The following is a 16,391-nucleotide window of genomic DNA, read 5'->3' on the forward strand; positions in this document are numbered from 1 at the left end:
ATCAACACCTTCATCTGGAGATCTGATGTTGGAAGAGATAAAAGAAATATTCTTGACTAAGAGACACTGTTTCACAAACTATAAAAGACACACCAATTATGAGAGAGGCAGAAGCTTTCTACACACACACACCCTGAAAGTGTTGGAGACTTCGGCCCAGAGTATGTACACAGGTTCTGTGGTTACTTCCCTGAGGACTGAGGGCAAGGATCTCAATGTGTGCCCCACCAACAAGTGAATGGTAAGATATATTGAATCCTAAGTTATATTACTTCTTCACTAGCTGTAGAATTAGTTATTATTTAACCTTGTGCTGCATATATCTACTAGTAGTTTCCTTTTTGTCCTTATTCTTGTGTAGTATTTAGTTTGCTTTAGGTCTTATGTCTGTTTGTTTTCTGTCTATATAAATAAATAAATCATTCTATAACAGACCAAATCAGCTATTACTAAAGAACTTGTGAATGAGAGTGGATTTTGGGGCGCTGGCTGCCTCAATAAAGCCTGCTGCCAGAGGCCTGGGCAAAAGGCAAGGACTTACCTAAAGCCCCACATCCAATCATAACAGTGCCCAGGTGGCCAAGAAGGCCAATGGCATCCTGGCCCATATCAGCCACAGAGTGGCCAGCAGGACAACAAAGTGATTGTCCCCCTCTACTCAGCACTGGTGAGGCCACACCTGGAGTGCTGTGTCCAGTTCTGGGCCTCTCATGACAGGAAAGACATTGAGGGGCTGGAGCATGTCCAGAGAAGGGCAATGTGCACTCTGCACATGACAGCTTCTGATCACCACATCATTCACCAGTCCTTCTCTGTTCACAAACAGCAGGCTCAGAGGGGCACCTTCCCTTGGCTCACTCACCAGCTGTATCAGGAAGTTCTCATCCATACATTCCAGAAACATCCTGGATTGTTTTCTCTCTGCTGTGCTGTATTTCCACAATATATCTGGTAAATTCAAATCCTCCACAAGAACAAGTGCCAGTGATTGTGAGACTTCTCCCAGCTACTGAAAGAATTTTATAGACTATTTTGTCTGCCAGTATTATAGAATATTTGGTCAGTTGCTTAAGCAAAAACAAAATACTTGAAAAATGTCTCTATTAATGCAAACATGCATAGAGAAAATCACACATAATGGATACACATCCACAGTGTCAAACATCTTCACATTGCTCTATTATGAGTCATGCTAAAGTACTGTCCTCAAACCATGTTTTCCTAAAATAAACTTCAGTGTTGGCTTTGTGAGCTGGAGAGCAGACTTACTGATTTCTAGCAGCATGAAACATGTTAGGTTACAGGTCATTTAAATAAATTGTTTTTGACTTTTGAAATGTACAGACTACCTTTGCTGAAGGACCTGTAGGCATGAGAAGGCATTTTCGAGATGCATTAAACACGCTAGTTATACAAAAGAGTGCGATGTAATTGTTACATTAGTACATGAAGGCACAGAGGTGAACACGAATATCATTCTCCAGATTGATCAGTTAGGATTTTGCATACAAGATTTGACCCAGAACATAAAGATCAACTTATTTTCCATTTCAAAATAGCAATCTGTATTAATCTATCATCAACAATCCAAATACATTATAACTAGCATCCTTAAAAACAAACTGAACTTTTCATGCAAATCTTACAGGATGGGTTAGATACGCTAAAATTTTAAAATTCCTTTTTCTTTCCACTGTCAAATGGTCTTCTCAAATGACAATAATTAACACATTCAATTTCATCCTGGAGCAATCTGTGGTAGATCTGATGATATATTACCTTTCAACAACTTTCCACCAAACTCTTTTGGGGAGCATTATTTTCCTGAAACCATTAAGAAGGAAGCTTTGCTGTTTCAGGCCAGTCATGAGACAGCTGTGTTGGAAACACAGCTTTGGACTATGTCATTTGGTGGGACAGTGACCAAGCCACAATGCAGCTCAAGGAGATCCATGAAGCAGAAGAAGGTCATCAAAAAAGCTTTTCTCCAGTTAACCATACTTGCATTCTCACTTACCATTCCAGTCTACCTGTGTTCATGCTACCAAAGACACATTGCCTGAAATACAATTTTCAATGCTATGAGTTTGTAGACCTTAATAGCAGAAGTAATAAACTAGATGCCTCTTCATCACAGACCAGCTCCTTATGCTAAGAGCAATGGGATGTTTCTTCATTCACGCCCATGCCTCATTTCAAATCACTTTATCAAATTATGTTGATCAGCACATGGCTATGTTCCTGCACAAACTGCTTCAATTTGAGCATATTTGCCCCTGTATCTGAATGTCATCAAGGATGTTCTCCAGGAATAAGTTAGCATGGCTATTGCTTCTTCATATTCTCCTTCTATGTTCACTTCTGGTTATTTCATTGAAGAAATCAGGCAACTACTTGTTGAGGAATACATCTGAAGTTTCCTTAACACTACAAAAGGTTATGTTATACAACAACGAAGAGAAACAGATGTTATTTGTTTATGAAGACAAATTTCCAGACGCTTCAAGATCACTTGTGCAAAGCTTAAACAACTGCTTGCTTTTATTGTAATTACCCTCCAGTTCCCTTCTGCCATCACCCTCCAGAGTGTGCTATACTTCCTTACTTCAGTGTTCCAGGGTTTTATGTTATTTGAGACATGAGCTTTGTCTGATAATAAAGTTTCTAGAAATATCTGCAGCCAAAATGGTAAAACAGAAATTGTAATAAGGGATCATAATAAAAACATCCCCATTTCCAGAAATAAAAAAGCCCAACCAATCAGGTAGTATAGCACCTATTAGTTCTGAAATTGCTTAGTACTTTTTTTTTTTTTTTTTGTTAAAAGCATAGCTACTTCATTCCTTTCTCATAAATGTCTTACCCCAATAGCAGGAAAATATCAAGTTAATGTGTTGGTCACAGCCTGTTGTTCACACAGCATGTTTCCACACATCAACAGCTTCTAAGTCCCCAGAAGGAATTTTCTGCCTCCATCTGATAATGAAACACTCTACACACAACACATTATTTCCCCTCACAGAACAGTACAAAAGCTTACCTGCGACCTCAGCAAAATGACAAGTCTTCAGCCTTGAGATGTTTGCCAAGATCAGCTGTGCAGTGTTATATTCTAAAACCTGTTACAGTACAAGTCTCTGACAGACGTTTGGCACTGTAGAGTAAAGAAGACCTGCATGTAGTTAGCGTCCATGGAAGATACAAAGCCTCACCACCTTGGTAAGTGCAGATCCAAAACAAAACTCAGTGCAGCAGTTTCCCCATCAGATATAAAACACCTATAACTCAATCAGGTTCCCACAGTCCTGAGAAGAGCCTGAACTTGGGCATCCCATATACCTTTGTGACTAGTTGCATGGAATATTGGGAACTCCTTAGAAGGCTTTATTTCATCAATAGTGACTGCAAGGTTGATTAACTTAAGGACTGACCAGACAGATGGTGCTACACTTGATTGCCCCAACCATCTCTGATAAGGTAGTCATTTTCCACAGGATATGCAAGATTTCATAATGCCTATACTTGCATATGATCATGGATGCAATCCGAATTCAAGACTGAATGTGACATGATTTCATTATTGAAATGTTTTATTGATCCCCCTGATCCTATCCATTGTGTTATTACAGCTACAGACTGCTCTTCAGAGTGGTGCCACTGAAGCATGTTGGATACTATTAACCATGTCTATTGAAAATTCACTCTGGCACTCCTATGGCCTTGGTGAGGTGGCACTGTAAAAGCCTGCAACAATGAGTATTGCCAATCCTATTAACATTTTTACCTGGGTAAAAATTACCCGAAGATGTTATTTTCAGTGCTGAAATTTTTAACCTGTTATTCAATATATGATACAGATACCATTTTTCTTTATTCTCCTACTACAGTTTTAAGTGGCAAAAGAAAAGGTTATCATTCAGATGAGCTACTTCTCTGAAACTGTGAGACAGAAACCAATTATAGATGCCTGAGATAGATGGGATTTTGCTCCTACTATGCAGGTCCCAATTATGTCACATACACACTGCCACAAGGAACAAATACAGAACTGGAAAGAATAAGGAAGTTGTTTAACAAATGCATTTGTGTAAGTCATTCTGGGCTTACCCTGAGTAATGGCGGCCTGGTTTTCTAAAACAAGCATATGTCTGCTCATTAGTGGCATCGGAGCACCCCTCAGTGGGAGCAAAATGTCAACTTATCCCCATGTAACAGGACAGCCTAGAGATATGAAGTGTGTAAAACAGTGACTGTGCTTTCCAGGCAACACATGAACAATTCAGCATATTAATCGTTCAGGTCACTGTGAACAGAAATGTGAGCTATTATTAGCAGTACATGCCATCTTTAGCTCTGGAGGGTACTGCTTCATACAAAGACTTTAAATTTCTTCTTTTTACCCGTTAATCATAGTTTTGCCCGAGGGTTTAACAAGAAGCATCATGAAGGGTTTCCTTCACACCTTGTCAAACCAGAGACCAAAATGGGACTCACCTGTCACATGTCGGAGATTCACAGAATTCCTTCATTTCCTTCCGCTGTGTCCCACTTAGGCCTTTCGGAAAATATACTGGTTAAGAAGCAGTGCCCTCCTTTTTGATATATGGGCTTTGTATTTCTACAGAACATTTTGAGTATAAGTGTTTGAGGTAGCTGAATCACTCCCAGCCTACATTGTACATTTTCAAAGGGACTATAACCACAGAGAAAGGAAATTACAACTTGAGCTTTATTGGAAGTGCTGTACCTGGCTCAAGTTAGTTAGCCAAGTGAATAAATGAATGAGTGTACAAACAACTAGAAGTGACATTTCAGTTACTTTTGCTAGCCTGAAAACTATTAATCTTGTAATTAAAGGGTGTGAGATTTGAAATTTTATTAGAGTATTTCTGTCAAATATTTCTACAATACCTTTGGGTCTGGAGCTCAGGTAAAAACCATCTTCATCATCTTCTCTTCAGCCAAAGATTCAAGCTGGGACCAGCATATCCCCAGGCACTCATCACAAGTAATTACCCTGCAGAGGGAACACAGCCAGAGAAATGTTACACCATTACTATTATTACTTTTTTTGGATTAAGTAATAAATATTTTAGAGACTAAAGCTACCCACATGAAATGACAAATGAGCATACACCAAATCCCCATGTACTTGACTGTGCACCTTCAGGACTCTTCTACCCGAGATAAACAGCAAAAATTCCCTTCCCCACCACTGTGAGCACTAATTTTCCTTTACAAACTAGAATCTCCTTCAAAGCTAAAATCTACTGTGATATTAGTTACTTTTATAAAAGTTTCTAATCTGTTTGCAGAATAAGGTTAAAACAACTTCAGACAGCAAAATAAAAGGTGATTTCTTCTGTAGAGCTAAGGGTATTTCTCAATCTTTTCCAGTTTGCAGATCCCCTGGCCTGTCTGAGAGAGGTGCAAGTCTTTGTACAACAAAGTTAACCTTCCTGACCACAGGACTACATTTTCTATATGCTTTTGCACAGCATTTCGATGTTATTCAGAACCCCAAATATTCATAGACCCTGCAGTAAAAAATCAACAAAACTGTTCTTTTTCCATTACCATGTCAAACTTTGTCTCTCATTTATAGTCATTCAACTGGTAATACTTTCTCAAAACTAATTTTTGTGCCAGAAAAATTGCAAAAATAGATAGTAAAGAAACACTAATGAACTGTGGGGAGTTTATAAAGACAATTTTATATCAAAGAAATTAATTTTTAAATGACCCCATTATTTGATCTTTCACTACATTTTTCCTAAACGTAGATAAACAACTTCAAGTCTTAATCAACAAGTATGGTACAGATTTTGGGAAATATTTAGACTTCTTAGAAGTTACTTCTAGTCATTGCAATATTTATCAGTTTTTGAGTTTTTGATAAAATATCAAAATTCTACAAAAAAAATAATGCTGATTTTGAAAATTAGCTGGATATAGAGTACATTCTCAATTCCATTTTTACACACTTTTTAAAAAGAAGTTTATTTGCATGTGGTAATAATAAAAAAGATCTTCAAAATTCAAAAAAATTTTCATGGGTTGATTTGGATCAATACACTCTTTTATTAGGACTTTAAAAATATTGACAGAATGATTTGTCACTTGAGAAAATAACCTAACAAACACAGAAATTCCACAGATGTTAAAGGAAAATAAAGGTTTTATGTCTATAAAAGTTTTATGTCTATTTACTATGTAGCATCAGCAATCCACATATTTGGTGTATCTGAACTTCTTCAGGTCGTGGACACAGGAATTAAAAAAAACTGTATTGTATTGCCAATATTTCTAAAATGCAAAGACCTCAAACAATTCCCTGAAAGCAGTTTAGCCCCACCTGAACTATGACAAATTAAACCCTTTGTGAATCAGAGGTGTATGCACCATTCCTCCAAATATCTGCTTTTCATTCTGCAGCTTCTGCTTCTTTAAAAGTTTGTGTCATATAATCTGCTCCAACTTTAAACCACAGTTATTCCCTCTGTTTGACATTCATCTACAACCAAAGAAAACCTTTCATCAGTGTCTTATTTTTAGTTTTCATTTTTTATGTTTGTTAAAAGTTCTCATCTGTTTACTACTAGCATTGCTCTGGTCTAGAAGATTCTGGAAAAGTTCTTATTTCAAATACGTATTTCTGTAAAGAAACAGAACACGGCTTTCACATAGACTGATATCTCTAAGTAAACATTATGAGGAAATTCAGGAGCAGTAAATGCAAGAATGCAATCATATAACTTATTTCTAACAAAATTTAAAGCATGGCATGGCAAAGGTGCTGCTAGAGACAAGCAGCATAACTGTAAATTTCTGTAAGGCCAGAGATTTGCCTTACTTTCACTCTAGCCTAAAAATGCAAATGCAAATCTCTTGAGAGATCCAGGTGAAGTCCACAGAGACAGCCTGAGTGCTCAGAGGCAGATTCTACTCACTTTTTCTAAAAAAGGATATCTTAGAAACTCAGTCTCAGAGGCGAAATTTGAAAGACACATTACACACAGAACTAGACTACTCCTTGAAAAATACAACCTCAGAAGACCACACTAAAAGAGTTCCAGTATGAGAAAAGCCCATCTCTAATCTGTTAGAGATGGGATGGATTCTTGCGGGGTGAGGTTAATAAATCAGGTTGTAATAATAACTAGTAGATTGTTTCTGTCCATATAAGAACATTGGGACAATTGATCAGATTCCTTTTTCTTGCAGCAAAACTACTACCTACTCTTAAAATAAAAAACATACGAGATGTCACTTATAATATTTCCCAGTTTTAAGCTTCCTACCCAGACACAAAGCTTTGGGATCAGCCTGTTCCTCCCTGTGGTGTTATCTGTCTATGTAAGGCAAGCACATGCTCGACACAGCTTCCCTTCTCCCAGAGCACCTGTTACGGCCAGTGCTGTCTCCCTGAACCATCCTCCAAGGTGACCATGCTCTCTTAACAAACAGACTTTAGAGAGTTTTCAACTTTTTTTTTTTTGGGGTGGGGGGTTTGGTCTTGCCTTCTACAGATTGTTCAGCTTGGAAAATAGAAGACTTCAAGATGACCTAATTGTGGCCTTAGAGTACCAGGAGGGGAGCCTACAAGAAAGATGAGGAGAGACCTTTTACAGTAATAAGAGTGGATGGCCACAAACTCAAAAGGAGTAAGTTTAAATTAAATATTAGGAAGAGGTTCTTTACTTGAAGGGTGGTGAGACACTGCAATGAATGTGTTGTCTAGAGAAGCTGTGGATGCCCTATCCCTGGAAGTGTCCAAAGGCAGTCTGGATGGAGCTCTGAGAAACCTGATCCACTGAAAAAGGGATTGGGATTAAATGATCTTTAGGGCTCCTTTGAACCTAGGCCACTCTGGGTGTAGAGGATTAAAATTTCTCCAATTTTTATTGTCAAGGACTAAGTTTTGTTTTTAGGAGTTTTAAAATTTTTTTTTTTTTTTTTTTTTTTTTTTTGGGGTGGGGGGTGGTTTGGTCTTGCCTTCTACACATTGTTCAGCTTGGAAAATAGAAGACTTCAAGATGACCTAATTGTGGCCTTAGAGTACCAGGAGGGGAGCCTACAAGAAAGATGAGGAGAGACCTTTTACAGTAATAAGAGTGGATGGCCACAAACTCAAAAGGAGTAAGTTTAAATTAAATATTAGGAAGAGGTTCTTTACTTGAAGGGTAGTGAGACACTGCAATGAATGTGTTGTCTAAAGAAGCTGTGGATGCCCTATCCCTGGAAGTGTCCAAAGGCAGTCTGGATGGAGCTCTGAGAAACCTGATCCACTGAAAAAGGGATTGGGATTAAATGATCTTTAGGGCTCCTTTGAACCTAGGCCACTCTGGGTGTAGAGGATTAAAATTTCTCCAATTTTTATTGTCAAGGACTAAGTTTTGTCATAAGAGATCTTCCAGGTCCTGAGCAGGCTCAACACAGCTGACTACTACAGTGACATAAATATTAGGCAATAGTTTGTATCTTCTTGTGCGCACTGCAGTGGAACTGGGCCCAGACATTTATATTTTAGAAAAGTTGTATAAAATGTATTGCAACTTCAATTCATATTTATTTAGTTCCACCTCTCCAATATTATATGGTCTTTAGAACTAAATAAATCTTGAGGTTTTTTCTGTGTTCTTAAACCGAAATTTAGTGTTTGCTGGGAACAGTCTAACAAATTGTTTTGCACAAATCTGAGAAATTCTGGGGGAAAAATGTATAATTTCAGTTTAGTTCTGTAAAACTTTCCATCAAAACTGACAAAAAACCACCAGAAATAACATTTAAAAATACATCAAGGAGCTGACACAGTAATTTTTTCTTCAAGAAATAAACACAACTGCTGACATCCAATGCAATTTTTTAGCAAAAAGTTCGTTCTTATAAACAATAGTTATAAATTTTTAATTAAAGCTAGTTAGACAACTTAGTGGGTAATCTTGCAGTGGCTCAGACACAGTATTTTTATAAACAATAGTTATAAATCTTTAATTAAAGCCAGTTGGACAACTAACTTGTATCACCTGATGGAAACTTCTTAGTGGGTAATCTTGCAGTGGCTCAGACACAGTTTTTATTTTTAAATCTACAAATTCAACCAAATCAACAAAATTTCAACTAATTTGAATGTATACACCACAGAGCATTTCCACCAAGCTGTAGCATCCCATGAACTCTCTCGCTTTGGTCAATCCCCAGGCCCTCAGCCCTGGAAACATTAACTACTTACCACAGAGTCATCCCTCCCAAAGGGAATAACAGTCTCCCCCGCGGACTTGGTGTCACAGCATCCTCTGGTTTCTCCTTCCCTGTCACTGGTTTGGTGTCCCTGGTGACCACCCCCCTACCCTGCTGGCCAGGCCCCTCTGCCCAGCCTTTAGCTCTGCCCCCCTGCCCCTTCCCCTTTATAGGCTGCCTGCTCCACGTGGCTCATCCTTTTTCCCTGGGTCTGTCCTTCACCTAGTGTGTTATCCTGCTGGACTAAAGCCTTGCAAAAGAGCCTGTCTTGCCTCTATCACTGAGCCAGCTGTGGTGAGTGTTGAGTGGAGGTTTGACTGCATTGCCTGAATGTTAACTCAGCCTGCTTTTCAACAGGAGAGCCTTGCTAGGGACCAGGGATAGGCAGCAGCACCTACCACTTTTAACATCTGCACTTTTTCCAAGCACTCGCTCACATGAAAGGATATGGCTTTGTGGTATCTAAGATGTTTAAGATGCATAGAATTTTAGTCAGTACTTTGACCCACATCCTCCTAAGAATTAATTTTTGTGTGCTCCATATGCCAGAAGAATTTGCTGCACGATCTCTCTACAATAGGGAAGCGAGAAGGAAAGGCACCCTGCTGGTTTTGTTCTACTGCTTACAGCTTATTCTTTTACCTCCTTCTCTAGAGAGACCCTTGACAATAAGTCTGAGCCAGAGTTTAGCATAGTTCTCATCTGTAGAACTCAGATCCAAAACTTAGGAATTTGGATCTTAAGGTCTTAAGGCATTTTTTTCTTATAACTTAAAATATTTTAAATATTAAAGAATTAATAATGAGACTAATAAAAGTTAATAATAGATAGCAAAGAGACTTCAATTCGAGCAGAGAAAAAAGCTCTTAGCTCTGATTGACAAAAGCTGGATGCAGCTTTATTATTGGTGGCATTAACTCTATTGACCAGAATCTAAATCCAGGAATATTAATATATGCAGAAATAAAAAGAACATGAGCTGAAATTCAAATTATTTTTGACATTCATGAAAAGTCTAGTTGTAATACCTTGTTAGGAAAGGAAGAGTTCGCCTTCTGTGGAGCGTCAAAGCAAAATGTATGCCCTTACAGAGGATCTACTTTAAACAATTATTTTTTTATTATTTCAAAATTGTGGTTTATTAGTTAACCTTTAAAGTCCTTTTCTCAATATACTTATTTGAAATTTTGTGCTTATAATTTCAAATTCAATAAACAAACTTTAAAAAACCCCAAAGCATATGTTTGGTTAACATATTTTAAAATATACCTTAGTACATGAAAACTATTTAACATACTTCTATTGCAAAAAAAAAAATCTCTAGCGGGGGGAAGAAATTAGTGTGCCATGGAAAAAATTATTTTCCTAAACACAAAAACTTTCACTTTAATATGATACCTTGCAAAGGCCAAGACACTGATCAAATGTACTGTTTCTCCACTTTTACCATAGCATTATTAATACATGCCCAAAGCATTCTCAGTTGAATTCGATATGCATAAAACTAGTAGATATTTTTAGCAACACTCTGTTCAGAGACCATCCCAGTTTCATCTGCAAAACTTCAGTCTAATGTGTAATATTACTACTAAATTTTAGGAAAATGCGATGGAAGCAAAACTGTGGAAATCCCAAGTTTTTAGAAAGCATAATGTGTCAAGTCTGCTCCCAGTAGCAATCTTGCATTTTTTCCCCTTCCCTCTCAAAACACACAGTCCATGAATAGGAAGGATTTTTTTCTCAAAGGTCTCTACTTTTCTCAAAGAAAGGTGATAAGGATAAAAAGACTTGGGGACAGGCAGATTTTCATTCTTTCATTTTAATTAATCCCTGAAGTTTCTGTCCAGTGTTACAGAAGCTGGGAGGTCTGACCTTTCTCAAGTGTTCCCAGAGGAGAGGTAGATAAGGGATAGGTTTCAATAGCTGGAACTGTAGTACTCCTGGGCTTTTTTCTCTCTGCTGAAAAGGCCAATTTGAAAGGGAAAGGGGGGTGGGGGGCAGTGCAAGGGGAGAGAACAAAAAAAAAAAAAAAACCAAAAAATGGCCAATTTGAAAGGGAAAGGGGGATAGGGGGCAGTGCAAGGGGAGAGAAAACAAAACAAAAAAACAACAAAAAAAAATTAAAAAAAAAAAAAACAGAACAGGAAAAATCAAAACTAGATACACTTAAAAGCATATTAAGCCTAGCTCAGCTAGTCAGTTATGCTGCTCTATAGTCACTGGAAAGACGTGTGATGTCCACTTCCCAAGATGATAATTTCCATTGCAGGAAAACAAACAGAGAGTTGCTTAAGACATGCAGGATGAATAACCTGGGGCAGCTCCAGAAGGGAGTAAACCATGATGGGCCATCATCTTCCCAAGGGAATCTAGAAAGTGTATGTTTGACACTCAACTCTTTAGCTAGCTGATAGAGGAAATGGAGCCTGCTCCTTATCTGATACTCAGTGGATAGGTACATCTTCCCTGCAGGGATTTCCCCAAGCAACACAAAAATTATTCTCAAATTCAGGAGGCCTCTAAGAGGGTCAGTCCTATTCTCCAAATTTCCAAATCATCCCACTTGTGTCTGCCCCACACACACAAAAGGACAGGCAGGCAATGCTGAGGGGCACTGTGGTGGCCCTGTCTACCAGTTATATCCAAGGGGAGCAGATCATAATTCAGGGCAGTACAGGAACTTATCTGACTCTTGGAGGATTTACAGTTTTAAGACAGCAGGACAGTTTCCTTTCTTTTTCTACTTCAAGCTATGCAGCAGCACATTAGAGGCTTGGCACTGACATGAAGCAAAGGAGCTCAGATTGTTACCAGCAGCTCTTCCGCTCCTGTGCCATCTCTGTTTTCCTGTCACCTCTAGCTCCTTGGCCAAGGCCAAAGGCTCATAGTTTGGTTCAACTACTGCATCTAAGATTCCCAGCTGGATCAGCTGTCATGACAATGAGTAGGTGTTGCCATCTCATTGCAAAGATTTCATACCTTCTCACTGATTTTCATGAGCAGCTCCTCACAGCCACAGCACTGAGTCCTTCACCTCTGCACAGCCAACAAACCACATCTCAACCAGCCAACCTGCTCTTTTACAATACCCCTCTTAATTTGATCCAGCTGTGGCCTATTAAGGGCAGGCTTGTTCTTAATGCTTGATAATTGGCACAGCTGTAACTCCTTAGGGGCCAGATTACCTTCACCACTATCTCTATTCTCCTACATTTTATCTATCCACAAGTAGGCGGTGGGAACAAGTTATAGAAAGAAATCCATGTTTCCACCACTGAGCACTGCTGTTACTAGTAACAACTAAAACAATGCTTTGGAATCTACTCTCTCTGTCCAGTTAAGAGCTCCTGCCCAAAATTTCTGCCAGTTGTATCCAACCTGACTTCCTCTGAGTCATATAAGAATTAACATGCTCAGATTAACCTCCATCACTGGATTAAAATTCGTGCATTAGAATATCAAGTGTCTATTCCACCTGTTCTGGTGGAACAGACACTTGATATTCTAATGGGAGCTTACTGTATGTGGGAGCTTTCTGTGCATAGCTCAGTGTGAACGCCTACTGAAAGCTCTGAAAAATTTGTAAGAAAAGTGTAACAGGGTTAAGAAAAGGTGATGCAGGCAGAATAAGCACAGGGAAGCAATGAAATATAAGGGGTTAGCAAAGCAATGCCATAACAAGAGGCACAGCACAAACAGACAAGGTTTAAAGGGAGGGAGTTTAAAGACCTGCAAATATCTAAGGAGCAGGGATCACCTAAGAAGAGATGTCTGCATTTGGGAAGAGCATATTTTTTATTTGCCTAGGTCTTGGGAAAAGAAAAAAATACAAAACACAGATCTCATTTTATATAAATCTTTCACTTGAGAGAAATTTGCATTTTGAATGAAGAAAAAGAAGAAAACAGTGGCAAGGAGGGAGTAAGTATCACAACAAAGTATAATTAGCACTGCAATGAGTAAATGGCCACACTACTTAGGGTGTGGAAAGTCCTAATAGAGACAAATAGCACAGCTGCCTGGCATTGTACATGAAAAAATAGCTTCAGCAGTTCACTGAATCATAACAGTTCACCTAATGTAATGACTACAGAGAAAAGGTATCAGATCTAAAGGAGTGTTTTATCTATGTGGGACATTTTTGTCCTGAAAGCTGTCAGAATCACCATCCACCTGAATCCTAGAGCCTATTCATTTGAGTTGAAGAACAAAGAACCGCATCTTGCCTATCCTTTGTGTTCAACATGAAAAAGTGTCTTGACCAAAAAACAAGTAAAGTGCCAGTCTTGCAAGTCAACCCAAGCTGGACTTAAATTAAGGGCTTTCAGTGAATTTTGGATCAGAGGTAAGCTTAACCCCAAACATCTTTCACAAGCACTTTTAGGACAGATGTAATAAATTAACTGCATCCCTTTCACACATGTCTAGCTCAGTCCCTGCACTAGGAGGGAAAGAGTAAATCCTCTTCTTGTGTCCAAAGGGCAGAAAGATTTCAGCAAAGCAAAAGGAATCCCTCAGCACAGCTACCACATAGGTCTACCACATCAGTGGTGTGCAAGAACAACTTAGTTTCATGATGGTCCAGTTTTTGTATCAAGGCAATTCTAGCCATTCATAGAACACAATGTGTTGGAAAATAGAGTCTTTGTAAAAATTCCTTAAGTGAAATATATAGGGTAATGGCAGATACACCATTTAAAGGGTACTCAGGAGTTTCTCTCCAGGGTTTTTTGTGTTGGAAAATCAGTCATTAGTCTTCCTCCAATGGATCCAAGCCACTAGTTTTCCTTTAACAGCAGTTCTACAGGTACAGTGAACTGAATCAGTACATAATGTTACCACTATTCCCCTGAGAAGACAGCTGAAATCACATGCCAATTAAATTTTTTCAATGTGTTCACCTAATAGCAAAATATTACACAGCCCAGTAGCGTTCCATATATAAAAATAGCTTTCCAGAAATAGCGGCTCTGCTGTACTGGAATTTCCCAGAGGACCAGTTACTGTTGTTTTATATGTTAACACACTTGCTGCAGAGTGAAAGTACTGAAACCAAATACATTAAGCAGTAGTTTTCTTATTGCCTACAAATGGCATTTAAGCAACAGTAATACTGCTTTAGACTTGAAAAGCTTGTGCTTTCAAAATTTTGGCAAGTTGTTGGAATAATTCTGTGCTCCATTCCCAGTGCATAAATCTCAACACAGTAGTTATATTCTCAGTCAAATTACTGCAAGGGGAGGAAGCCTTGCAGTTGTCTGAGTGCAATGAGTTTGGCAAGATAGCTCTATTATTGTACTTTTTAATCTGACTTGTTTTTTCTCCACTGCTCAGCAAGAGCAAGTAATCAGAACAGAAAATGATTCCAAAATGTAAATTAGTGTGTCTGATGTAGGGAACCAGTGCATACAAAAAGTCTTGTATCAAAAACATTTCCTTTTCTAGTTCACTGCTGGCAATCCAACCCTTGAAATTAAAGAACTGCTTTTCTAATTCTAGTGTTACATTAGTGTTTCCTTTAACTATGCAGTACATGGGCACACACATATAATGTATTTTTGTTTAGAGGCTGCAGTTTCTATTAAATTTAATTACTTCTTTCTGTTTCTAGGGTAGCTTGAAAACAAGGTCAGTTTCTATTAAATACCATAACATTCCACAGAAACATAGATGCTAAAGGCATCTAGCAAGATGTGGCTACAAAATGAAGTCTTCCCAAGGCCCTGCACTACTGCATGCACATACATGGAAGATGACAACAGTTGAGGCATCTCAATGCTAACAGCTTAGACTTTTAGCCTAATGAAGCACATATTCAAAACAGTTGAAACCACAATCCTTCAATCAGTGCATCTTGAAAATGTCATTACAGTTATTCTAATGACTGTGTTGAGTTTAGAACTTACAGGGTGAAACCTCTAAGTAATGTTGATAGACATTTCTTGAAATTTTGGTCAGTCATCTTCACTACTTTTTCTGGCATATGAATTTCAGGTTATGGTATTTAAATAAAATGGAAATAAGAATAGGAGCTAAGCATATGGTGTTAAAATTTCAGAATTCATTACTTAGAAGATGCCTTCCACTGTTGCTTAATAATTAATTTTTTAGGAAATAGAGTAGATAATATGTATGTAACACCACTGAGGTATAGAGATATAGAGACTACAAAGCATAAAAGCATTTATTTCACTCAATAAATATGGAAGAGTGGATCGGTAGGTTCACAAAGAGTCACTAAACTCTGTAAAATTCAAATAGGGATCTGATTGCAGAAGTTGAGCTCCAGCTCCTGCTTTGACACAGTGCCATGTGATACAGGGAAAAGGTCTGACCCTGACCCAACATATCATTAAAATCCCTGTACATCAAGGAACATGTACTGCTTCACTGGCTTTGCTGTAGCTATGTACAGGCACTATTATTATTTATTATTCGCATTATGGTAGCTGCCTTCAACAACCAGGGCACTGCCTTCAACAACCAGGGCTTGAGTGAGCTAGTCATTATAGAGACATTTACAGGGCTCACAGTTTTCATGAGAGGCAGTATATCAAAAGAGACAAGCATGATTGGGAAGGATGACATTACAAATGAATAAATTGAGCAGGGAAGTCTGCTGAAGTCACACAGTTTCTGTGTGTAAAATTAGAATCATCCTAAAGCATATTTCAAAACAACAATCTGTATTAGGCAGGAAGGAGACACGTCTGCACAACAGAAGATTTTAAGTCTTCTTGTTTGAGCAAAGTGCATAAATTTTCTAAGAATTTCTTCACCTTTTTGCACACCTGTCATTCCTCTATGGAAGGTTTTTTCAAAACTCATTTCAGATTATGATATGTGTTTGGGTCATGGACAGAATGAATAAATCACAGTTACCTAAATTAATTTTTCTGTGTGGTACTATAATTTTGTTTGATTTATTGTCATTATGCGCATAACAGTTTTAAAAGGTAAGTAACATTAGATTATTGAGAGAAATAGATACCAAACACCCTTTATGAAACTGGCTTCTATTCCCTGTTTGATTTGAATAAGAAGGTATTTGTTGAACAAAAAGGCTTTTTGCCTTGAACCAAACAATGCTTCTTGGAAGAGCCAGGCATTATTTGTTGGATGTGATCTTGAAAGTGAGGCATTTGCCCTGA

The 16,391-nt window shown here is 38.2% G+C and overlaps 1 long non-coding RNA gene across 1 annotated transcript; it reads right to left on the reverse strand.

The window, feature by feature from the left end:
* Positions 1-1,164: 1,164 nt before the first annotated feature.
* LOC120502314 lies at positions 1,165-12,272 on the reverse strand. The gene is made up of 5 exons (XR_005627503.1): positions 12,220-12,272; positions 4,912-5,017; positions 4,495-4,555; positions 3,041-3,154; positions 1,165-2,427 (listed from the first exon to the last, which is right to left on the reverse strand). It is a non-coding gene; the product is annotated as an uncharacterized LOC120502314 (long non-coding RNA).
* Positions 12,273-16,391: the final 4,119 nt, after the last annotated feature.

This window comes from Passer montanus, unplaced genomic scaffold, assembly GCF_014805655.1.
Source record: "Passer montanus isolate IOZ18808 unplaced genomic scaffold, ASM1480565v1 scaffold219, whole genome shotgun sequence".
Lineage (NCBI taxonomy): Eukaryota > Metazoa > Chordata > Aves > Passeriformes > Passeridae > Passer > Passer montanus.